Source organism: Schistocerca cancellata, chromosome 3 (assembly GCF_023864275.1).
Source record: "Schistocerca cancellata isolate TAMUIC-IGC-003103 chromosome 3, iqSchCanc2.1, whole genome shotgun sequence".
Lineage (NCBI taxonomy): Eukaryota > Metazoa > Arthropoda > Insecta > Orthoptera > Acrididae > Schistocerca > Schistocerca cancellata.
In genome coordinates this window covers 584,478,487-584,504,891 of record NC_064628.1, presented here as the reverse complement: position 1 = coordinate 584,504,891, position 26,405 = coordinate 584,478,487, and positions in this window count along the sequence as shown.

Here is a 26,405-nt window from a genome sequence, read left to right as displayed (position 1 = left end):
TTTGTTAGGAGATTATATCTTTCTGTGCAGACTTCCAGGTAACTTCAACAGAATTCTTAACCTACAACCTATTTCAGTTGATGCTCGACACCAAGTGGGGGTAGACTATAGGTAAGCTTATTTGCATTTCTCGTCGCCGGTATTTGTGAAGTAACTCTCACTCGTAGTGGCTTTTGTGGAAACAACGTAAATCCTGAATCTGGATGACAAGTTAGAGATTTGAATTCTCTGTTCTTCTAAATACGTACCCACTATCTCAACCACTGCTTGACTCACGTGCTAACCAAAGATGAGTGCTAAAACAAAATCACATAAGCAGACAACCTTGCACATAATGATGTGGGATTTTCCACGTAAGTAGACTATAACTACAACAGCTCGACCTTAAAAATTTTCTTTACTTTGTGTTCAACTGTTGTTAGGGATATGTACGTTTGAACAGGTTGTTTCTAACATCGTTTTTTGGCTGCAGGGCACCACTGACCTAGCCAACTGTCACCACAAGCGGAAATAAGGATGCCGGCCGGGGTGGCCGAGCGGTTCTAGGCGCTACAGCCTGGAACCGAGCGACCGCTACGGTCGCAGGTTCGAATCCTGCTTCAGGCATGGATGTGTGTGATGTCCTTAGGTTTGTTTGGTTTAAGTAGTTCTAAGTTCTAGGGGACTGATGACCCCAGAAGTGCCTCGGGCATGGATGTCTGTGATGTCCTTAGGTTAGTTAGGTTCAAGTAGTTCTAAGTTCTAGGGGACTAATGACCCCAGAAGTTAAGTCCCATAGTGCTCAGAGCCAATAAAGAACCTAAAACTGGTGTAAACATCAAGAAGTGTGTATCTAGAAGTGAACAGCCGTCTGAAGACGAACCTGTCGGTTCGAAACAGGTAACGGCGCCGTTTGCGTAAATAAACAGCATTATCAACAATGGCTAATTGCTGTTTTCTTTTTTGAAAGAATCAGCATGTAAACTAATTACCGATACAACAAAAAAATCATGTGCTTATACCATCATCAGAATGACGGAATGTGACTATGAACTTATCTAAAACCAGTTTTTAGCAGTTCACAGATGAGCACCATGAAATGTAAAGGACATGAAATGACCACAGACCACCTCGCACTGAACCCACTACCTGCAGCAGCGTAGGCGGCAGGGCGCGCGAGTGCCGTCTCACTTAAGCATCCATTCCGCCTGTGGGACATGAGAGGATAATAAACGGTTGCTTTACTGTAGGGACGCAAGTTTTTAATTATCGCGCGCGCCTACAACGGCTCGGCCAAAGACAGGGGTCGCAGAGGTCGCCGAATGGAACCGTGCTAAGGCGTGGTAGACATAGGCTAAACACGCTTTACGCAGCAAAAAAGACCACATAGAGGACTCTTAGCATACGCGTGATTCATTTTCCCGAATGAAAAATGATTATGCTTTGAGGCACAGCGAGTTTCTCAAAGCAAAATACCTTAGTTCAACACACCGCGAACACGGCCGAGCACTGTCGCAGCCCAGTCACGGTTTCTAATCTCCTTTCTTGTCTTTTGTTTCTTTCTTTCTTTTTGCTTCCCTTTCTCTGTAGGGAATTACCATCTGTCTGGCAGCAAAGCACTTGCCTTTGAGGAACAAGAACCTGTGAGAGAAGAGGCAGAGAGGCGAAATGTTCCAGTGGCATGCAGGTCAAGGAAAGCACTAGCTCGTGATCCAGGTTACAGAATAATTATGGCATTTGCTCGGAGCAGCATTTTTGTTTCTTGGATAAAATATCCCCCGCCCTCCCCCTCTCCTCAGTATGTGACCAAAGCCTCTCACTATTCTCGATGAGAGGATTTTTAAATTTCGGATTGTCCATCTATCATCTACATTGGCTCCCAGCACGTGGACGTGTGGTATACGATCATATGTTCTAGTAACATATCTAAGATATAATTTATATAAGGAAACTAACGTCCGATTGACGCCAAGACCATTGCACACAAAGCTCGGATGAGAAAAGGATGGGAAAGGAATACAGCCGTGTTCTTTCCAGAGGAAGGACTCCAGCATTCGTCTCAAATGGTTTATGAAAACCACAGAATTCACAACAGTGGGTCACAGGATGATGATTTGAACCACTTTCACTCGGTATTCCATTCCATTACCTTGAGCCTGCACCACCTCGATCGGTCACATGTACAAGAAAAGGCTTCTTTCTTATTAGGAAAACGGAAATCTAAAGTTAGTGGAGAAACCCAGAAAAACTTAGGGAGTTATTAAAATATGATGTTTCTATTTCAGAACTAACAGAGTTACAAATAAGATGTCTGACGTCAAAGAAAACAACAGCACATCAGTACAACAGTACATCAGTACATCAGTAGTAACATAATTCGCAGGATAATAATGATACTCATTACAGGTCGTATGTTTTAGGTTGGCAAGTACCTCCAAGCACGCATTGCAAGAGAAAGCCATTAATTCTTTTTTCCCCTGAGCAGTAGGTCAGGTGTTGGAAGTGTGGATGTGTGGATGCAAAAAGATTAGTTTATAACGACAGGCGTAGTCTACTTCTTAGTGCAGTTACAACCATGCAGAAAACACAGGTTGTAAAGTTTGTGACATGCGTGTGGGAAGAATGTACGACGCAGAGGAAAAAAGAGTCAACGAAGTGATGTGTGTACATATTAAGATATCCCACAAATAAAAATATCTTCACTTATACCCGTTGCATCCTGTATATTTTATTGACCCCTCTACATTCCTGTGGGCAATAGTTTGTCACTGTAGATAAAATTTTGGTTTCAGAAAACTTCATTTCATCATTTACTGACTTAAGAGCACGTTCTGTTACAGCTGGTTTTTCTGTTTTCCCTAGTCAACAAAGATTTAACGTTCTTTCAATCTTGTACTCACGCTTTTATTGGTAGTTCCAATGTAGACCACTCCAAAAGCACACAGAACCTTATATATTCTACATTACGACAGAGGGCGTTTGTACTTTACAGGTGAGAGTGCTTGAGATATTTTATTAGTGTTCTAAAAACCGGTCTGATATTATTATTTCTTTTAACCCGATGTCAGCGGAATATAAAACATAAAATGTTCCTTTGTAGATTTTGGCTGATGAGTTCCAAAATCCCACTTGTAAAACAATGTGCTCTACTCCTACGGGTAAATTTACGTTCAATATCTGAAAAATGGGAGGCGGTTAGTGATAGCAATTACAGCAGTGTAAATCTTGCCAAGAATGGAAACTGGGAGAAGGAGGCTACATTTAAGAACGTTTTAACCCGGTTTTATTCATTATTATCAAGTTTAAAGGTGAATGTATTCTAAGAGAATAATAGCAGACAAGAAGATGCGCATTTCTTTGCCCTGAAAGATACGCTTCAGACTCGGAGACTCTATCTTCAGACAGTATTTTGTATATTTCCACAGCTTCCTTTACTCTTCAGTAAAACAATCTCATCTTAAAGCCTTTTTTATTTTTGATTCATCAATCTTCTGACTGGTTTGATGCGACCTACGACGAATGCCTTTGCAGTACCAACTTTTCATCTCAGAGTAGCACTTGCAAGCTATCTCCTCAATTATTTGTTGAATGTATTCCGATCTCTGTCTTCTTCTACAATTTTTACCCTCTACAGCTCCCTCTAGTATCATGGAAGTTACTCCCTGATATGGTGCTGCCATCGTGTCCCTTCCCTTAAGGCCTACTTCTCTGTGACAACGAAGAGCACGGACCACCATACTGCACCAATCCATTTCGCCTCACTCAAAATTCACATGTAAAGGTGCTCAATTCATTTACGAGTAAAAATAAAGCTACGTAAATAAAGAATTTCTTCTTCATATGAACCTACAAGGCCCAGAATAGATCGTGTAATTATATGAAACTAATGCCTGAGAATTACAGGCGCTTTATTGTGTCCGTCATACAGTAGTGGTTTACCATGTACCGAGTTTTCGAGCAGATATTTGTAATAAACCATGAGACTGTGGATTAATTCGTGAGGAGATAGCTGTACCTTTCTTGATCCGGGTGCAGGGAACTTACAAAGATGGATAAGACTTTCTGCCGCTGCGAAGGTCCGGTTCCACTCCAGAGATGCTGAGAATACGGTAATATTAATAAAAGGTAATATACCAGGCGGATAACCTGAAGATCCTGTACTCTTTTATAATAAATCTGCGGTAAACCGCCGGAAGTTACTTTTATCGCTCGGGCAGATTATGCAATTCTCAACAAGCCGAGGTTGCACGCGGGTAATTACTATCCATTAGTTCGGTGCCTGTAATCGGTTCCATCACTCTTCTCACCTGGCTGTCAGCGCGCCAGAGGAACCTGTAATTTCGACTTTTTGGGCTAATTACTTAACGCCGACAGGTCTGCGATTCACACGAACGCCTGCCGCGCCGGCCACGGTGTCCGGGGCCGCACTGGATGGAGGCTGTGACCACCACAGTCCCTGCTGGACGCTACTTGCAGGAACCGCCGACTCGCACTAAACCTCCAGAAATGTCTCAGTTTAGTCGTTGCGGCCGTAGGTGGTGGTATCAGGGGGCGTACAGTATGACTGGGCACGCTTTCCCACCCGAGTTTTGCCGTAATTAAGCCAGTCCGTCCTTGAACTGTCTTAGTGAGTCCACGCGTAGGAATTCTTCCTATCTGTTATGTGGAGATGCTCTCACAGTTTTATGTCGCCTTGCAGAGACGAGGATACTACTGTCCATGTCTTACATAATGCAGCCGGAAGAAGTTCCTTGTGCAAATAATTTTTGCATTACAGTGCGTTATTTAACAAACTTCGTAAAATGAACTTGGTCACACTGATTATAAGCTAACTATTAACGGTACGAGAGCTTGGTCTACCACATGGCTAGATCGACGATTGCCGAGTATGCCGCACAGTCGGTGACTTGAGCGTACAATCGGTACAGTTCGTATAAAATCGTGCATCTTGGGTTACACCGAAGTTATTCATTTATTTATTAATATCAGCGCTTCCTGGCACTGTAAAATTACTGAACGATAGTGTTTATGACCTGTCGACTTCTCCTAATGTGTGAGTGGGGAAAAGGCAACTTTTGTTAGCAAGTATTTATTGAAAAACAATTACTCCAGTCGCATCAGAATAAATGTACTTTCCCTATGTATCTCTTTTCCGACGTCACGAGCGATTTCTCATTGGCACCTCATCCCACTGGTTCTGAAAGCGCCTGAGAACCTACCGCCCGCTCCTTAATCCACACATACTGCAGTGCTGATACATATACTACACGTACGTGAAACAGCAAAACTGGAACTAAAATAAAATGCGCTCTTATCAGCAAATAAGAGGTACTTCACATACTTCCCTCTGTTTTACATACCGGCACTAAGGTTTTCGTCGATAAATTTGGGTCTCTGTCGGCAGTCGTACATAGAATGCCCTCTTCAACCTTTGGAGATGCATTTTCCCAACAAAGACATAATGTGCTTTGCATCTAAATACTTTTATTGTACACTGAAGTTTTGAAGGATTTTTCAGCTATTTTTGCTTGATTCCAGGCACTTACAGAAGTGACAATCAGTAGCATTCGCATACACTTTAACTACATTCGAAAATTTGTCTGTCATCGATTTCGCTGACTTAAAAGTAATACCACATACCTCCTTCTGGTTTTATAGAAGGTGATCACACACATAACTGTATACTTGACAAGCAGGCGTGCACAAGCGTTCTTGCCCAAGGATGCTTGAGCATATGTAGGTTAAATTAGCGCAAGTGTCATGACTGTACGAACAGCTTGATGCTTAATCGAATTTGATTATGCATGCTTGTGCAAGCGTTCAAATGTATGTATACCTGAGCGTCTGCGATTTGCTTTAATTTTTATTTGGTCCTGTTACTTTACATTATGTACGAATATTGTACTGTAATGTATGATAAGTCGCAGAATACAATATTATATGGGGCGAAACAGAAGAAAAACAGCAATACTGTGAGGCAGCTTCCATAGCGTGTCTACTGCGAATAGTTAATGTGGGAACAATATTTTGATCCCTTTAACCAGTGTATACTGCAGATATCACGTTTGCTCTTTTGTTTTTTTCTCAACACAATCAAAAAAACTGGAAAAGCCAGAGTACCATTGCCTGAGCTCGACATTTTCTGGTAAACTAACTGATGTCTGTACAAGCATACCTGAACCGTATGGAGGCGAAAGGAATTTATACATGTTTGCCTATGCGTGCTTTTCAAACATGCAGTTACGTGTTTGGTCATCTTTAGTAGTATAAACTTCTTTAGTCCTTGCGATAATCTTCTTATTCATGTCAAACACTTTAACAGACTGACCTTGTATGTACATATCTCTACAACATAACATGTGCGAAATTGTCTTTTCCTTTTCAGAAAAGACGGAAGCAATATATGACAATTCAAGAAATCACATTTAATTTCAAAACGTTGTCCACTTATCTGCTTATTTTATTACCTTTATACACTACTGGCCATTGAAATTGCTACACCACGAAGATGGCGTGCTATAGACGCGAAATTTAACCGACAGGAAGAAGATGCTGTGATATGCAAATGATTAGCTTTTCAGAGCATTCACACAAGGTTGGTGCCGGTGGCGACACCGACAACGTGCTGACATGCGGAAAGTTTCCAACCGATTTCTCATATACAAACAGCACTTGACCGGCGTTGACTGGTGAAACGTTGTTGTGACGCCTCGTGTAAGGAGGAGAAATGCGGATCACGTTTCCGACTGTGATAAAGGTCGGATTGTAGCCTATCGCGATGCAGTTTATCGTATCGCGACATTGCTCCTCGCGTTGGTCGAGATCCAGTGATTGTTAGCAGAATATGGAATCGCTGTGTTCAGGAAGGTAATACGTAACGCCGTGCTGGATCCCAATGGCCTCGTATCGCTAGCAGTCGAGATGACATTCATCTTATCCGCATGGCTGCAACGGATCGTGCAGCCACGTCTCGATCCCTGAGTCAATAGATGGGGACGTTTGCAAAACAACAACCATCTGCACGAAAAAATCGATGACGTTTGCAGCAGCATGGACTATCAGCACGGAGACCATGGCTGCGGTTACCCTTGGCGCTGTATCACAGACAGGAGCACCTGCGATGGTGTACTCAACGACGAACCTGGGTGCACGAATGGCAGAACGTCATTTTTTTCGGATGAATCCAGGTTCTGTTTACAGCATCATGATGGTCGCATCCGTGTTTGGCGACATCGCGGTGAACGCACATTGGAAGCGTGTATTCGTCATCGCGATACTGGCGTATCACCCGGCGTGATGGTATGGGGTGCCACTGGCTACACGTCTCGGTCACCTCTTGTTCGCATTGACGGCACTTTGAACAGTGGACGTTACATTTCAGATGTGTTACGACCCGTGGCTCTATCCTTCATTCGATCCCTGCGAAACCCTACATTTCAGCAGGACAATGCACGACCGCATGTTGCTGGTCCTGTACGGGCCTTTCTGGATACAGAAAATGTTCGAATGCTGCCCTGGCCAGCACATTCTCCAGAGCCGGCCGAAGTGGCCGGGCGGTTCTAGGCGCTACAGTCTGGAACCGCGCGCCCGCTGCGGTCGCAGGTTCGAATCCTGCCTCGGGCATGGATGTGTGTGCTGTCCTTAGTATAGTTAAGTTTAAGTAGTTCTAAGTTCTAGGGGACTGATGACTTCCAGGCGTTAAGTCCCATAGCGCTCAGAACAATGTGAACCAATTTAAACCACATTCTCCAGATCTCCCACCAATTGAAAAAGTCTGGTCAATGGTGGCCGAGCAACTGGCTCGTCACAATACGCCAGTCACTACTCTTGATGAACTGTAGTAAGGTGTTGAATCTGCATGGGCAGCTGTACCCGTACACGCCATCCAAGCTCTGTTTGACTCGATGCCCAGGCGTATCAAGGCCGTTATTATGGCCGGAGGTGGTTGTTCTGGGTACTGATTTCTGAGGATCTATGCACCCAAATTGCGTGAAAATGTAATCACATGTCAGTTCTAGTATAATATATTTGTCCAATTAATATCCCTTTTTCATCTGCATTTCTTCTTGGTGTAGCAATTTTAATGGCCAGTAGTGTATTATTTTCGTGAATCAAGGTTGAGAAGTGACACGTAAAATCATCGCTTGAAATTGTGATAAAAGATTTTCTTCTGAATATCGAGTTTGTTATGTCCCATAATGCTCAGAGCCATTTTGAATATCGAGTTACACTTAATATGTGCTTCAAAACATTCTTTCATATACTTTACGGTATTGTTCTTGTTCAGACCAAAGAAACTGAGCACCAGAAACAGAAAACTAGTCTGTTGAGTCAAGTAGGGAGACAGTAATTCAGGGTTCTTGGAGTTCACGTCGATAAACTAAGCATGATTTTTGTTTCTAGTGGCGCCCTGTATACTGAAGAATACTCAGGCAAATCTTAATTCTGAATCCATATTAAGCTGCGTACTGTCCAAGAACAATATGAACTGCGTGTCAAAGGCTAGGGTTACTTAGAGCTGTTTGCCATCCGTCTCGGGCAGACCACAGCAGCGAGATATTCTGGCCAGCCACCAGTGTAATTTTCCACGTGTTACGGTGTCGAATGCTACGTTGACACCTATGCTACGGGATGGCCACTTCAATCTTCAGAGTGGCGTGTGCGAGGAGTTGTGGGATGTGATCACCAGTCCGAGGCGAGCGCGGACCCACATTGCTTACTCAGCAGCAACATTCTTTATTAATCGATGCTCGCATACAGGATGTCGATGACTGCGGCCCAGCGACCGGCTATGGCTAGTGGGCGGCGGAATGCTCTGACAGCATAGCATTGAGTGGCGGCGACGGCGGCCCTGCTGATGCAAGCTTACATCGAGCTTACGGCTGGACTAGCGCACACTGCAAGCGGCCCAAGGCGGCTGGCAGGGGCGTTCAGACGCCCGAGCCGAACCCGGGACACTCATAGGACGTCTGGAGTGTCAGGCGACAGCACCCAACTACTGGTCTCCCCTCAGCGATTCCAGTTGGAAGCCCAGAAACTTCAGGGTTTGCCGATGGCTCATAGAGCAGCAGCTTTCCTAGCTGATGGTACTGCTCGATGAAGCTGTAGCTGATGGGCGTGGAGACGGCGCCAGACCAACCCACAAGACCGGAGAAAAGAAGCTACCGACTGAACTGAGAGCATACAAAAGCTGATTCCGTGATGAAACTACAAACTTTCAGGGAAGATGGAGAAAGGTAAATGTATCAATCTGAGCTAAGGGACCTGGTCCGGAAACGACCGACTGATAGTTACAAGCAAGTATATGTTCCGGTACTGTTGTCGCTAAGACTGTGGGGTAGGTAATCCCGACGAGCACTTGAGTGTAGAGGCTGGGATAATAGCTCAAATAATCCAACGGGGACAGCGTACTGTATACTGACATGAGTAATCCTAGTGTACTGTAGCAGACTGCAGTCAATGTTTACGAGTTGAAGAACTAACGACGATCAGCCCTAAACAAATGGAGTTGTACTCGCTGACGGAACTTTCAGATATAATTTTCGTTTAGGGGTAAGAAAACTGAAGAGTTTTTAGCAAACAGAACACAGCATGTTGTTCTCAATGGAGAGACGTATACAGACGTTAAAGTAACCTCTGGCGTGCCATAGGGGAGTGTTATGGGACCATTGCTTTTCACAATATATATAAATGACCTAGTAGATAGTGCCGGAAGTTCCATGCGGCGTTTCGCGGATGATGCTGTAGTATACAGAGAAGTTGCAGCATTAGAAAATTGCAGCGAAATGCAGGAAAATCTGCAGCGGATAGGCACTTGGAGCAGGGAGTGGCAACTGACCCTTAACATAGACAAATGTAATGTATTGCGAATACATAGAAAGATGCATCCTTTAGTATATGATTATATGATAGCGGAACAAACACTGGAAGCAGTTACTTCTGTGAAATATCTGGGAGTATGCGTGCGGAACGATTTGAAGTGGAATGATTATATAAAATTAATTGTTGGTAAGGCGGGTTGGGCTGGTTCAAATGGCTCTGAGTACTATGCGACTTAACTTCTGAGGTCATCAGTCGCCTAGAACTTAGAACTAATTAGACCTAACTAACCTGAGGACATCACACACATCCATGCCCGAGGCAGGATTCGAACCTGCGACCGCAGCGGTCGCTCGGTTCCAGACTGCAGCGCCTAGAACCGCACAAGGCGGGTACCAGGTTGAGATTCATTGGGAGAGTCCTTAGAAAATGTAATCCATCAACAAAGAAGGTGGCTTACAAAACACTCGTTCGACCTATACTTGGGTATTGCTCATCAGTGTGGCATCCGTACCAAGTCGGGTTGACGGAGGAGATAGAGAAGATCCAAAGAGGAGCGGCGCGTTTCGCTACAGGGTTGTTTGGTAAGCGTGATAGCGTTACGGAGATGTCTAGCAAACTCAAGTGGCAGACTCTGCAAGAGAGGCGCTCTGCATCGCGGTGTAGCTTGCTGTCCAGGTTTCGAGAGGGTGCGTTTCTGGATGAGGTATCGAATATATTGCTTCCCCCTACTTATACGTCCCGAGGAGATCACGAATGTAACATTAGAGAGATTCGAGCGCGCACGGAGGCTTTCCGGCAATCGTTATTCCCGCGAACCATACGCGACTGAAACAGGAAAGGGAGGTAACGACAGTGGCACGTAAAGTGCCCTCCGCCACACACCGTTGGGTGGCTTGCGGAGTATAAACGTAGATGTAGAAACAGCAGCGAAGTGTAAATGTTGTACAGGACCAAACACCCACGGAGACGACATCCTGCTCACACTGTTACCAAGACTGTTACAACAACATTAGAACGTGTGCGACAGAACTTTGCACGATGATGCCATCCGCGCATTAACGCTGCGGGACGCCATTTTGAACAACTATTGGAAAAGTAGCATCTTGTGAAACTTGTGCAGGTAAATTGGATTCACTATTTCTGTACTGTAGACTTAGGATTTCCGGACTCTCCGACATCAAATTACGTGAGCCTTTACTAGTCAATTACAACAGGAAATAATGTACGGGTTTTTGGAGAGCATTCATCGGGAATTGTGTGCTGCGAATACATAGAAAGAAAGATCCTTTATCATTTAGCTACAATATAGCCGGTCAGCAACTGGAAGCAGTTAATTCCATAAATTATCTGGGAGTACGCATTAGGAGTGATTTAAAATAGAATGATCATATAAAGTTGATCGTCGGTAAAGCAGATGCCAGACTGAGATTCATTGGAAGAATCCTAAGGAAATGCAATCCGAAAACAAAGGAAGTAGGTCACAGTACACTTGTTCGCCCACTGCCTGAATATTGCTCACCAGTGTGAGATCCGTAAGAGATAGGGTTAATGTCAGAGATAAAGAAGATCCAAGGGAGAGCAGCGCACTTCGTTACAGGATCATTTAGTAATCGCGAAAGCGTTACGGAGATGACAGGTAAACTCCAGTGGAAGATTCTGGAGGAGAGACGTTCAGTAGCTCGGTACGGGCTTTTGTTGAAGTTTCGAGAACATACCTTCACCGAGGAGTCAAGCAGTATATTGCTCCCTCCTACGTATATCTCGTGAAGAGAGCATGAGGATAAAATCGGAGAGATTAGAGCCCACACATAGGCATACCGACAATCTTTCTTTCCACCAAGAATACGAGACTGGGCTAGAAGGGAGAACCGATAGAGGTACTCAAAGTACCCTCCGCCACACACCGTCAGGTGCCTTGCGGAGTATGGATGTAAATGTAGATATAGAGTTCTGTACGTTGTGATCAAGGTTCTAAAGTTGAGAGTCCTTAGCTTGAGCACTGCGCAGTGCTAAGACAGAACTTGAGTGTAATTTCGTTAATATCTTTCTACTTGCTGGTATCAGGACACTGGTCTCTTGCCTCAAATTGATGTATTTACCGTTATCCAACGTCCATGAAAGTTTCTAACATCACAACAGAATCACCCTGTATAGTTGCCCTGATAGGATGTGTTGTGGCAGGTGCTCGCTTTTCAAAAAAATGGTTCAAATGGCTCTGAGCACTATGAGACTTAACTACTGAGGTCATCAGTCCCCTAGAACTTAGAACTACTTAAACCTAACTAACCTAAGGACATCACACACATCCATGCCCGAGGCAGGATTCGAACCTGCGAACGTAGCGGTCACGCGGTTCCAAACTGACGCGCTTAGAACCGCACGGCCACACCGGCCGGCTGCTCGCTTTTCGTGATGAAGCCTGTGACACGGTGCTTTACTCGCCGCGGTAGACAAGTGTTCTGCAGAATTCTAGACGATCGTTACTGCAGCGCAGAACTGCAAAATTAAGCTCGTGCCTGGTCTGCATAGCCCTTGGCTGGTTGCTGTGGTTTGCTGAGACCGATGCCGCAACTGTCAATATAGAGAGTTTCGCAGAGACGTTATTTCTTTCGTGTCAAAAATAAAGTAACCCATGATGAAATGACTTCAGTAAGTTCCCATTATATTGTTTTGTGAAGTCAGATTCTTACTGTTGCTAATAAGAAATTGGTTATTTTAGGTTATTGTGCTTTGTCTGTACTTCTGACACAAAGAAAACCTGAATGCAACAGCACAGTAAGTCCTTAGTATTTGGCCTTTATCTTACTGCCAACACCCATTGCCGATGAAGGCCAAAACACACATCGTAAATATTTTTTTAAAATCATGTGCACCAGCAAACTACTTCGTTAGAGCAATAATGTCAGTCCCTACGAATTCGTCTAGAAATCCTGCTCTACCTGGTCATGCACTGTCTGTCAGCGGCAAATCTCCACCTAAAGCATTACGGTACAACAGAACCGAAATTATCTTTACTGCCTTTAAATCTTGACAGTTTAGTCGAAGAACTTGGTATAGACATGTTTTTTTTACATGTCGCTATGCATATCTACATCACCAGAAATACGTTTCCGCAGCCGGCCGCGGTGGTCTAGCGGTTCAGGCGCTCAGTCGGGAACCGCGCGACTACTACGGTCGCAGGTTCGAATCCTGCCTCGGGCGTGGATGTGTGTGATGTCCTTAGGTTAGTTAGGTTTAAGTAGTTCTAAGTTCTAGGGGACTGATGACCACAGATGTTAAGTCCCATAGTGCTCAGAGCCACGTTTCCGCACAGGTAAATTCTAAGTTGAATGACAACCCATCAGGGAAAGTGTTCTTGGCCCATTGCCGTTCAGTGTACGGTAGTTGGCAACTATAAATGTGTCTGAAGGCTGCATTATCGAGACTTTCACTTCGTATCGCTTTTATGACGAAGATGATAGGATACTGCATAGCTAAAGGAGTTCTGTCAACCGAATTAGTTGCCTATTATTTGGTTTTCGTGGAGTTTAAGTGTATTCCAAGTTGGGTGTAGAATCGAAGGTCATGTCAGTCAGATGTTTTTCCTTCATTAAGCTTGCTCAAGTAATGAGGGGCACATTTACGTTCTCCAAAAATGGTTACCACACATGCTACCACCATAAAACAATGCTGATCCAAGTTCCCTACCACTCAACCCTATTAAACTTCGTAAAATTCTTATTGCCAGAGTGCATCGTTCACATCTTACGAGTTGATAACTTCCAGGACTGATATAGAAGGTCGTCAATTTATTTACATCTACATCTTTACTCTGCAAACGACTAAAATGAATAGCAGAAGGTACATCCCACTGTACCAATTGTTATGGCTTTCTTCTGTTCCACTCACGTGTGGATTGCAGGAGGAATGAGTGCTTAAATGGCTCTGTGCGTGCTGTGTTTAGTCTAATTTTTTCATCTAGATCCCTACGCCCTCGATATGTACGGGGTTGGGAGTTGTGAGATATTCTTAGATTCCCAGTTTTTTTTTATTTTTTATTTTTTTTACGGCGTCCTGAGCAACGGCAGTACGTGATGGAACGTCCCATTGGCCGTATGCCGGCTTGAATCCGTCGCGATATAGCACTGATGAGATCAACAAGCCAGCCCTGGTCCAAATTGTCGCACTCCTCAATGGCAATTCTGCCAAAATCGCACTGAGTACGAGGTTGTAGTGGACGTACAGAAATAGCTCGTTTCAATCGATCCCACACATGTTCCATTGAACTTATGTCCGAGGAACAGGCAGGGCACTTCATTCTGCTGATCCCAGCATGCTGAAGGAACGTGTTCCCGAGAACAGCATGATAAGCAGGCGAGTTATCATCCTTCTAGCGATACGGCCCCACTATCGGTTGCAGAATCTGGTTCCTATACTGTAGAGCATTGAAGCTGTCCTCAACAATCAAGAGAGGTGTACTGCAGCCCCAGGCAATGCCACTCCAGAACGTCACTCTACCACCACCTTGTTGCACATGTGGGGTACAGTGTTTCAGGCGTTCAGTAGTACCTGGTTGGCTCCAAACACGTTGTCTGCGATTATCAAGGTACAAACAGAACCGATTTTCGTCCGTAAACAACACTCGACGCCAATCCTGGAGCGTACATTCTGCATGATTTCTTGCCCGTCTTTAACAGAGCCCATGGTGCTGTGGTGCACGACGTCGTACTTATCATGGTAGTCGAGAAAGGAGATTCGCATCATGCAATCGTCTCCTGACAGTCTGGTACTATACATGATGTCCTATAGCCGCTTCGAACGCCAAGTTCAATTCTGGAGCACTCAGCCCAAAATTACTTCGACTCGTCATAGCTATCGCTTCCATGATCGCACCAGTTCACTTTGACTTCGATGGACACGTCGAGCAGCTTCCCTGCTTGACAAACTATCTGCCCACAACGTGAAGATGTGCTCTCAGTCGTTGGTCACGATTATTCTTCGTGGCATGTTGTATGTTCATTTTACTTTTCCACAGAAGTCTCTAAAGCGTCTCTAATGGGGATTTACTTTCAAGCGAAATTCTGCAATCCATTCAAGTGCGGCGTTCTGCCGGTAGGTAGCGCTCATGGTAACTACGTGAATGTTCACAAACAATGTGAAGAGTGACCTTCCGATCGGTACAGGAACAGTCATAATAGCAACATACCTGCACGACATATCGGGATGAAGCAAAACTTTTACTGACGAAATTTAAATTCCGACCTTAGCCGCAGTTGGGCCTCGAAATAAATTCAGTGACGACATGTAAAAACTTTGTGCCGGTCCAGGGCTCTAACCGTTTTACGCGAGCAGTCGCCTTAACAGTTCGGTTACCCGAGAACACTTCCTCTCCAGGCCAAACTTCCAATTTACCTGTCCGAAAGAATAGACAACACATATATAAAAACAGTAGGTGTGTGTGGATTTCCATAGTGAGTGTGGTTCCGAACCATCTGTTTGAGGTAGTTTTCAGAGAAGGTATTTAGCAATGTTTCAGAGGATGCCTTGCAACGCTCACCACTAACAAAACTGTAAATACTTGTATTCCAATTTATTGTTGGATGATTAAAGTCTCATCCGATTATTACTGTGAGGCTGTGGAAGCTATGCACTAGTAAACTGAGATTTCGCCTAAAGTTTACAGTTATGTCAGGAGTAGTGGTGGCTAGAGAATCCAATTATAAATTCTAGCTCTTATTGAGAATGCTTCGGGGATTAGCGACAAGGTTTTTAGTACCCTCATGTCTATGTGGATGGGGTCATTCCTTTACATCTTGCACTGATACTTCTGGATCTCCTACAGCTACACTATGTGATCAAAAGTATGCGGACACCTGGCTGAAAATGATTTACAAGTTCGTGGCGCCCTCCATCGGTAATGCTGGAATTCAATTCGGTGTTGGCCCATCCTTAGCCTTGATGACAGCTTCCACTCTCACAGACATACGTTCAATCAGGTGTTGGAAGGTTTCTTGAGGAATGGCAGCCCATTCTTAACGGAGTGGTGCACTGAGGAGAGGTATCGATGACGGTCGGTGAGGCCTGGCACGAAGTCCGCGTTCCAAAACATCCCAAAGGTATTCTATAGGATTCAGGTCAGAACTCTCTGCAGGCCAGTCCATTACAGGGATGTTATTGTCGTGTAACCATTCCGCCACAGGCCGTGCATTATGAACAGATGCTCGTCGTCGACATAAAAGTTTTCTGGGTATAGTACCGCGTCATAATATAAAAACTACTGCTGCTGGAGAAGAAAAAAAAAACGACGTTTCGGCCACGATTTCAGCGGCCTTTTTCTGGTTCAGAGTGGAGAGAGAAGTTTGAACCAGAGACTTCGAAGCCCCTGTGGCAAGATAGGCTGCGACTTCTTGGACTTGCGTCATAGGATTGAAATCTGTAGGGTCCCCCTAAATGGATCAGGTATGCTGAGCTTCGTTTTAACTCTCTGAGCAAGTTTGGTAGTCTCATCCTTCTTGCCAACCACAGGAATAATCCTAGTATGATGCCGAATCCCAAATAACAGATATAGTTTTATTACAGTTAAGCGTCAATCTGTTCACTGAAAGCCACGTGCTGATATTCCTGACTACCCTTTTGGTTGCATCATTTATATTACTTCCATGTCTTTTACAATAACACTTGTGTCACCGGTAAAGAGAACGATTTTTGTGACGTCTGTCATATATAGTGACTGATGATTGGTATCTATATAAATCCAATGGACCCAGAACAGAACCTTGTGGCACCTCTCCAATTTAAAAGACCCCAGTCAGATTCATAGACTATTATTCTGATTGTGGAGACTGAAGAACAACGTTTTGTTGTTTAGTGCACTAAGTAGAAGTACCCACTGGGGCACTTAACTTCTGTTAGAGATAGCGAAGCTTGGTCATAAGGGCATGAGTCTCTTGGTATTCTTGCTATCTAGCAAAGAGCCGACTAACGATGTTCTACAGCGCGTCTCATCCAACATGTGTTAACGAGCTCCAAGGTCTCTAGGTTCCCTAACTTTCACGAACTGATAACCACTGAATTTGTCCCATGCTGTCCCTAATCATCACAAATCTAAATTACTGAGAAAAGGGCCCAAGAAAAGCACAGTGTTTGCCCAGTTTCCGAGATCGAATGACATGTGCCTCCGTTCTGACAACATGGACAGGATGACAAGTACTGAGATCCCACGTGCTGCCCATCATGCTCAAACTGTAACCGGTAATTTGACAGCCATTACACAGTCTGAAAACATCAAGGTTACGAGGCAAACCGAATTATTGTATAGTTACATTATTCCTTTTTGTACATGACTAGAGACTATCAGTGACAAGTTCTTTAAAGTGTTTCTCAGTTATCTAAAAGTAATATTGATGCAGTGAGGATACTTCTAACAATCTAGGGCCTACTGAATGTGCTGGGAGACTGAATTCTGCTTCCTAATGGGTATATTGCAGAAAAATTTACTCAAGTTTTCGTAAACAACTGAAGGTATCAACTTCTAATAAAATAAGAATCCAAAGAAATGGGCGTTTAGTGTATGTTTAACGAACAATTCGTAGTTATTCTTTTTGAAGGAGTTTCTCGTCTAATGAGCGCTTTCTGAATTTCCACTATGTTTGTTAGTGTTTTATACCCTCCCTGAATAATTCAGCGAAATGTCTTTCCTCACCACGTCATTTAGCACTTAATGTAAGCTGTTATTTATTTAGACGATCTTTCACTTTCTGTGACAATGATGTAGGAAGCAATTCAATAATTGTTATCTGGAAGGTGGTAAATAATTTTCATAACTGTGATTTGCAGAGTATGCATGTAGATGTAGGAATCACTTGATGAAAAACCAATAATCTGCATGTGATGCTGAGTGCAGAGTCATTCGATCACGAAACCACTGTGGATATCATTTACTTTTTTCTTTTGGCGATCGTCTGCTATAAGCGAAAGAGTGATGATTATACTCCATACTAATTTGAAAGAAAAGAAGAATATTGCATCTAGTTGTATCTTTCATCCACACTGATGGCCGTTTAAATTGCAGAAAACACGAAGGCGGTATGCAATATGCATCAAATTGGCTTGAAGTCTACTGGGATGTGTAGACGACTAACATTTCAGCGCAACAGCCCAAAGCTCGAGGACGTTCTGAAAAGAAATGCCTCCGAAATTTCATATGAAAACTATATTTTCTACTTCTTTATTCTTCGTGTATCTATATTTGTTTCTCAGCAGAGTCACCCTGGCGACGAACACATTTCTCCCAACAGAGACCATTTTGTTGCTGGGATCACTGTACAATGTTTGTCTTTGTTAACGGATCTGAAACCTCACCTTTGCTTGTACCGCTTCCTCAGTATCAAAGGGAAACCCTCGAAGATGTTCTTTAAGTTTCGGAAACAGATGAAATCGCGTGGGGCCAAGTCGAAACTATATGGAGGGTGATCGGCGACAGTACACCCACGGCGTCGGATTGTTTCAGACGTCGCAGCATTCGTGTGTGATCTGCCATTACCATGCTGAAGGAGAGCGTGCTCCATGTGTGGACGAACTCTTCGAATTCGAAATTCGATTACAGTACGCTATTTCCCAAGCTCTGACGTAGTTACGTTACACACCGCCATGTTACACGCTACAGTTCGGAGCCCTATGGCGCCAGAGGGCTTAAAATGTGTGGTTATGAAGACTAAAGACGTAGAACTTCAATAATCTGTGTTTTACTTAAAAAGCTTTAACACTTTCCGCACAAAACTTCGGAGCGTTACTTTGTTTATCCGTCCTCGTAGGTAGGTAGGAGAGACGCCACCAACATTCTGCATCCAAGGAAGGCACAGTCTCTGTTTTCTCATTCAGAAACAGAATTTGAATGCTGTTTGTTTGTGAGAAGATCGTGTTAGGGCTCGTGTGAAAAAGAGAGAAGTCTACCAGAAAGTGTCGGAAGCCGACAGTGGGAGTTTCAAAACTGGGTTTATCAAATGGCTCTGAGCACTATGGGACTTAACTTCTGAGGTCATCAGTCACCTAGAACTTAGAACTACTTTAACCCAACTAACCTATCACACACGTCCATGCCCGAGGCAGGATTCGAACCTGCGACCGTAGCGGTCGCGTGGTTCCGGACTGTAGCGCCTAGAACCGCTCGGCCCCCTGGCCGACCTGGGTTTATCGCTCGGCGATACTGCTCCTTACGTTGGTCACGATCTCACGACTATCACAGCAGTACGGAATCAGTACGCTCAAGAGGTATACTCATCGCCATCCCTGGACGTCAATTTCCTGACGCGACTAGCACTGGAGGTGAATGCCATATTATTCGGTTCGTTTCATATACCTGGAGTCAAGAAATAGGCTTGTTTGCAGCAAAACAACTATCCAGACGATGAGTGCGACGAAGTGTGGAGGACCAAGGACGTCAGGACGTCAGCAAGGCGATCTTAGTTGCAGCTTCCCTTGTCGCGGCAGCAATGGGGGCCGCAACGACAGTTGTGCGACAGGAAACAGCTCTTGACACAGCAGTGGCAACACATTGTCTTTTTAGGTGAGCTCCGGTACTGTGTACAGCATCACGATTGATGTAACCGAGTATGGAAGCACCTTTACATACATGTCCACAATGTGGAGTGGTGGTGTGGGATGCTATTGGGTGCACAATACGATCATCTCTGGTTAGTACAGCAGGTAATTTTGACAGCAGTCATTACCTTGATGATATATTAAGGCCGGTGGCCGTGCCCTGTCTGAGGTCTCTGTGACGTTATGTTTCAACAAGATAACGCAAGACTCCACGTTGCCAGTGCCATTCTTTCATGACTGATATAAAAGAGCACGTTTCATATGAATGGTCTAAATTTGAACTGACTGCGATATGCTATGGATGATACTCCATCAGAATTAGAGAAACAACATACTCAGCTTTCGTTTCCCGACGTTTTTTCTCACTCTTTTTTCTTTTTCCTGAAATAATAGACCCCTGAGCAGAAAAATCAACACTGATCTACGACTTGATTTGCATGTGATTTTCGGGGCACAAAGCGACAGCAGAGTGCACTGAACCCACGCACCTCCATCGCTTCAGCCTCCGTGTTGCCCTGTGGCCAGAGCGCTGGCTGGAGTTTTTGTCGCGTGTGCCTGGCTGTGTAGCGTGGACCGGCTCAGAGAGGCGTCCGGGTTGCCGCTTATCGGGCGCCATACAGCGGGCCAGAGACAGGCAGCAGAAAGCAGTGGCCCCGGTCCAAAGGCTGAATAAGAGCGCGCAGCCTGTGAATGCAGACGCGGACGCTCCCACGAGAGGCGGCGATGCTGCCAGGGGCTGGGCGAGGTGTGATGCGTGGGGGCTGAGGAGGACGTCTCTCCCGGCAGAGCCGTCTGGACGACATGGCACCAGCGAGCACGTCCAACTTGGCGCTATTGCACACGAGCCGTTTACAGACCTCTACATCGTGTATAGCTATACACTGAGGTGACAAAAGTCATGGGATAGCGATATGCGCATATACAGGTGCCGGTAATGTGGCATACATACTGTATAAAAGGCCAGTGCACTGGCGGGGCTGTCATTTGTAACCAGGCGATTCATGTGAGAAAGTTTCCGATATCACTATGGCCGTACGACGCGATTAACAGACTTTGGACACGGAGTGGTAGTTGGAGCTAGATGCATGGGACATTACATTTAGGAAATCGTTAGGGAATGCAATATTTCGAGATCCGTCGCGTCAGGAGAGTGTCGATAATACCAAATTTCAGGCCTTTACGTCTCCCCACAGACAAAGCAGCAGCCGACGGCCTTCACTTAACGATCGAGAGCAGCGGCGTTTGTGTAGAGTTGTCGGTGCTAACAGAAAAACAACACTGCATCCAACAACAGCAGAAATCATTGTGGGATATTTGACGAACGTATCCGTTAGAAGACGACCGACCCGAGTGCCTTTGCAAGCACCACGACATCTCCTGCAGCTCCTCTCCTGGCGTAAATCCGACGTTAAAATAAGGTTCCGAACAAATAACACGTTAAAATTGAAGCTCCGGCACAAAATATGTAATAGTAGGAATGAATTTCAGGATTCAGGTGTATATAAGATCAAATGTAATGACTGCTGTACACAATATATAGGGCAGACTGCTAGGAACTTTGAGACCAGATTCAGGGAGCACACCTACTCTCAAAACAAAACAGCTTTTGGGGCGCATATGGTTGCCTCAAAGCGCTCAGTCACGAACATTGAACACAATTTAGACATCCTGCATAGAGCTCATAAGGGACGGTTTCCTAACATTTTGGAAGAAATTGAAATATACACCCACAAAAATAAAGATCCGGATTTACTCCTCAACCAGCAAAGTGAGTTCAACCATAACGTCTATTTTAGCATTTATGACGACTTACTAAGATGACAACTGTTGCGTGTGGAGGTCCAGGCCGAGGGATGAGAGATGGTGCGCCATGAAGAAGCTGGAAGACGCGTGCAGCGCCTGGCGTCGTTGACAGGGCCCTCCTGCGCGGCCCTCTTGCCCACGGTGATGGCCATCAGACAACTGAGCGGATAGCGGCACAACACCGAAATGGCGGGAACCATAGAGGAAAGCAAATCTACACCAGCCCCACAGATATAGAAATCGCCCTATGTTTTTTAGATCGTATAAAAATGATAATTTTACTGTTTTTTAATTTTGATAAGTACAGATTTTAACCTTGACATTTACAGATTTTAATTAAGTATTTTTGGAGACAAAAGTTAATCAAAAAATTCATCTGAATACAATAAGTGCAAATCGAATGTAACAAATGTACCAGACGCCACCTGTCGGTAATAGTGTTATAATTAATATAAATTACGTGCATTCTGCCAACCAATTTTATGTGACGCAGCATGTGAAAGTTACTGGATTTGGACGGGTTACTCCTGTAACTGAAATATCAGGTACGTTCTGGTACATTTGATGTTGATTAGATAGGACGAAAAAGATTTGCTTTCGTGAAATAGTAAATTAGTATCATTATCGTTACAGATCTGAAGATGGTTCTGGATGAACCGAAACCGGTCATATGAATAAAAAAAAATTTGCAATCAAGACGGATTATAAGTAACGTTATACCTTTCCTGGACTCGTGACCGTATTTGTTGGACCCTAGATGACTGGAAAACCGTGGCCTGGTTAGGTATGTCCCGATTTCAGCTGGTAAGAGCTGAAGGTAAGATTCAAGTGTGGTGCAGACCTCATGAAACCATGCACCCAAGTTATCAATAAGGCACTGTGAAACTTGATGTTGGCTCCATAATGGCGTAAGCTGTGTTTGCGTGGAATGGACTGAGTCCTCTGGTCCAACTGAATCATTACTGACTAGAAATGGTTATGTTCGGCTACTTGGTGACCATTTGCAGCCATTCATGGTCTTCACGTACCCAAACAACAATGGGATTTTTATGGATGATAATGCGCCATGTCGCCGGGCGATTGATTGTAAGTACATTTTGGACAATCAGAGCGAATGATTTGGCTGCACAGATCGCCCGAATGAATCCCGTCATTTCTGGGACATAATCTAGAGGTGAGTTCGTGCACAAGATACTCCACTGATAACACTTTCGCAATTATGGACGGCTATAGAGGCAGCATGACTCAGTATTTCTGCAGGTGACTTCCAACGACTTGTTGAGTCACGCGTTCATGCCAGGTCGAGTTGCTGCACTACCCCGGGCAAAAGGAGGTCCAACACAATATTAGGAGGTATCCCCTGGGGAAACTTCTGCAGCGTAGTCGAAACATCCTAGACAACATGTGGGCCCGCCCACGTGTTGCCGAGCACCCCCCCCCCCCTCCCGCCCTCATTCATATGTTTCCAAGGTTATTTAGAGTACGCTGCAGTTGGGAAATCCTTACACATCCTCCGTACAATCCCGATCTCTCCCCATGTGATTTCCACATTTTTGGAGCCCTGAAGAAAGATGTTCGTGGCCCCCGATTCGTTTCGGACGACGAGGTGCACGCCTGGGTACAAGCACAGTTCGGTAGGCAACAGCAGACATTTTTCTATGAAGGCAATGACAGTTTTTTTCTCACAGTGGGAGTCTCCCTCTCTCTCTCTCTCTCTCTCTCTCTCTCTCTCTCTCTCTCTCTCTCTCACCACAGAGAGAGAGAGAGAGAGAGGCGGTTGTTTTAGTGTCACACAGTATCAGAACCACTGTCTGACCTTGAATTTTTCTAAATACATAAAAAAAAGGGAGGCAAGAAGTCATATTAATGGAAAAATATGACTTAGCTCTAAAGTCGTGGTAAAAATTGTTACAATGAGAACTCATTATTTACTATTAGCAAAAGGTGCTACAGAATAAACGTAATAGATGCAGTAATCGTATTAGACCAACATTCTGCACAGATAAACAGCAATATAGTATTGCGACGTTGTATGTTGCCACGTAGGTGGTTGTTCGGCATCCGTAAAGCTGAATAAAACATTTACAGCAGTAATTACGAGTCCTAGTCCTACGCGTGAAAGTTATTGGCAAATTCGTTACAGAAGAAGAAGAAAAAAAAGAAGATGAAGAAAAAGGTTCGAATTAAATGGTTAGGTATGCGAAAACAGAGAAATAATACGGGTTATCTTACACCCAGAGGCCGAGCGAGGTGGCGCAGTGGTTAGCACACTGGACTCATATTCGGGAGAACGACAGTTCAAACTCGCGTCCGGCCATCCTGACTTAGGTTTTCCGTGGTTTCACTAAATTGCTTCAAGCAAATGCCGGGATGGTTCCTTTGGAAGGGCACAGCCGATTTCCTTCCCCATGTCACCCCCATCCGAAGTTGCGCTCCGTCTCTAACGACCTCGCTGTCGACGGGACGTTAAACTCTAATCTCCTCTTCCTCCTCCTCCTCCTCCTCCTCCTCCTCCTCATTCCCAGAGATTCCTAGAAACAGTAATCCTGCATCATACATGTTTAATGGGTTTGAAAATAAAAAAAACTAAACTCCGCTCGAACAGGCCATGAAGGCTCAACGGTACCGACCGGCCGTCATGTCATCCCCAGCCCTCAGGCGTCACTGAATGCGGATATGGAGGGGCTTGTGGTCAGCACCCCACCGCTCTCCCGGCTGTATGTCAGTTTACGAGACTCCTCAATCAAGTAGCTCCTCGGTTTGCCTCACAAGGACTGAGTGCATCCCGCTTGTCAACAACGCTCGGCAGACCGGCTGGTCACCCATTCAAGTTCTAGCCCGGCCCGACAGTGCTTAACTTCGGTGATCTGACGAGAACTGGTGTTACCACTGCGGCAAGTCCGTTGGCATTTGAGAATAAACTTGTGTAAATTAATACTGCAGGTCAAAACACATCATGAATTTCAAGGTAAAATGCGTCTCTATGGTGAAATATGAATTTCTTATCACTATTAATAATAAATAATAAGATATTTTATGTAGGAATTAATCCCCCAAAAATACGATATGTAGTACTATTTCGGATAATCATCAGCTAACATCAATTCTTCTCAAAAGTGAGCAATAATATCTACAACATGACATGATGTATGAGGGGTACCGTTTTCATTTGACGAATGTACAGTAATACGTCTTCCTAGTTTCACGCACTTGGTCAGTCAAGAGTCACTGTGAAAAACGCACAACGGACACACGCAGGTACGCAATTCCTCAATAGCCTTCTCAGCGCCAAATGTATACTGACCCCCGCAATTGGAAGCACAAGGGAGAGTACGTCACCAAGTTTCCATGCCATGTCGAGATGATCTAGCTTAGAGTTCAGTGTCCGATGCTTTTATAGCTACTAGGCGCACATATTCTGCCTTGTTTTTATTTATTTTCTCTTCCATCGGTACAGAAACGAAGCATCTATGATATATTTTTGTAGTTTTTGCCTTATTTTTACTGTCGACAGTAAAATGCAAATAAATGACATAAGCTACGTATGATATAAACAATGAACAACTAACGAAGCATTGAAGAAAAAAGATTTTGTGACACGACGTACTGAAAACATTTATAGCGAAGTATTCTTACAACTTCCCCCTTTACAGTACTGCTTCGAGTCTGCATATGGGATACTGAGGTCGTGTATCAGTTTTAAAAACTTTTTCTAAACTTTGTGTGAAACAAACATAAATATCATCGGAAAACGGTGCCTTTAAGTTTTCGCTGATTACTATGAATTATCAGAAGATCAATAGTTAGCAAAGCTATAAAAGTAACTCTAGTTTCTCTCGTTGCAGTAAAATACCGCGGAAGTGATATAAACAACATGGATGAAATTAATTTCCTTGTAGCTTCGAGTGGGACATCCTGAAGTGTAATAATTTGGAAACCATTCCGATTGAATTTCTATTTCATCACATTTTTGATTCAAATTTGTTAATAAAACGCCTAGTGATGAAGTACCAATATAAATAAATAATACGTCAGAAATGTTCTGATCAGAGGCAAAGGTAAGAATTCCTGCTGTTTCTGCTGGTCTGTTTGCAACACATCAATCTGTACTTCAATGAGCTGAACAACAACTTTTCCGAACTGTCGAAGATAGAGGATATACTGAAAAGATTAAGTTGTTTAATGTTCCAGATGATGTCAGAATGGCAACTCTGGAGCTGAATATCGATATAAATAGTCGGTTAAGGCACATTGTTTTCATCACTGTATCAATTGTAATTTTGCTATTAAATTACTACGAAGGATTTGCCTAATTTTTGCTTTTTTTCGCATTCTTAAAGGAAACCAGTTGTCCTAAAACGGAAATCATTGTTAGACAGAAGACAGCGACACTTCTCCTAGTACTACTGGTTATATAACCTTTTTACAATTTTTGAACCTAATTTTCGTATGATGGTGTTCATAATGTACATGGTGCTCAAGATGTAATGAGATAGGGTGACTATGCAGAAAAATTTCAGATTCCTTTAGCATTTCTGGTTGTAGTTTACGTGACCCCTAGTAAAACGTAACATCCGAAAAAAGTGTACTGCATTTTGATTTTCAGTTTAAACCAGACGTTTCCTTTAACTGGCTGGCTAGATCCTATTTAAGATAAGAGCAAGGTGAAGATATGCCGTCTCCAATAACATGAGGAGGTATAGCAAAGTTCTGTGATATCTACATAAATCTTCAGACTGATTACTGTTTTTTTTTTCATGTTAAAATATCATTAATATTGATTACGTGTCACAGAGGGCTCGTTCATATATCACTTTGGTTAAGAGAAAAAATTTATTTATGTTGAAGGATAACTTTTTTGAGAAGAGTTATGACCTCATGGATGAAGTCTTGCTTATTTAAGTAATTTACATAAAAGAAGGGTAATGAATATTTCAGTTTTATAACAGGTTTTTAAAAATTTTTGTTTAACTTATTCTCTACTAACTAGTAATTACTATACACGTGTGTCAACTGAAATTAATTATCTAAAAAGCTATATCGATTTTAATAATCGACGAAGTTGTATCACATGCAACAGTATTTAACAATTTCGTCACGATCACTCTCATTTCATGCAATAAATTTTCCCGATGCTCTATCTCTGTTAGCACAAATTTCAACAACGTACACAAAGCGCACGGACGAGATATCGACGTGCGGATAATCAACATATCACTAGT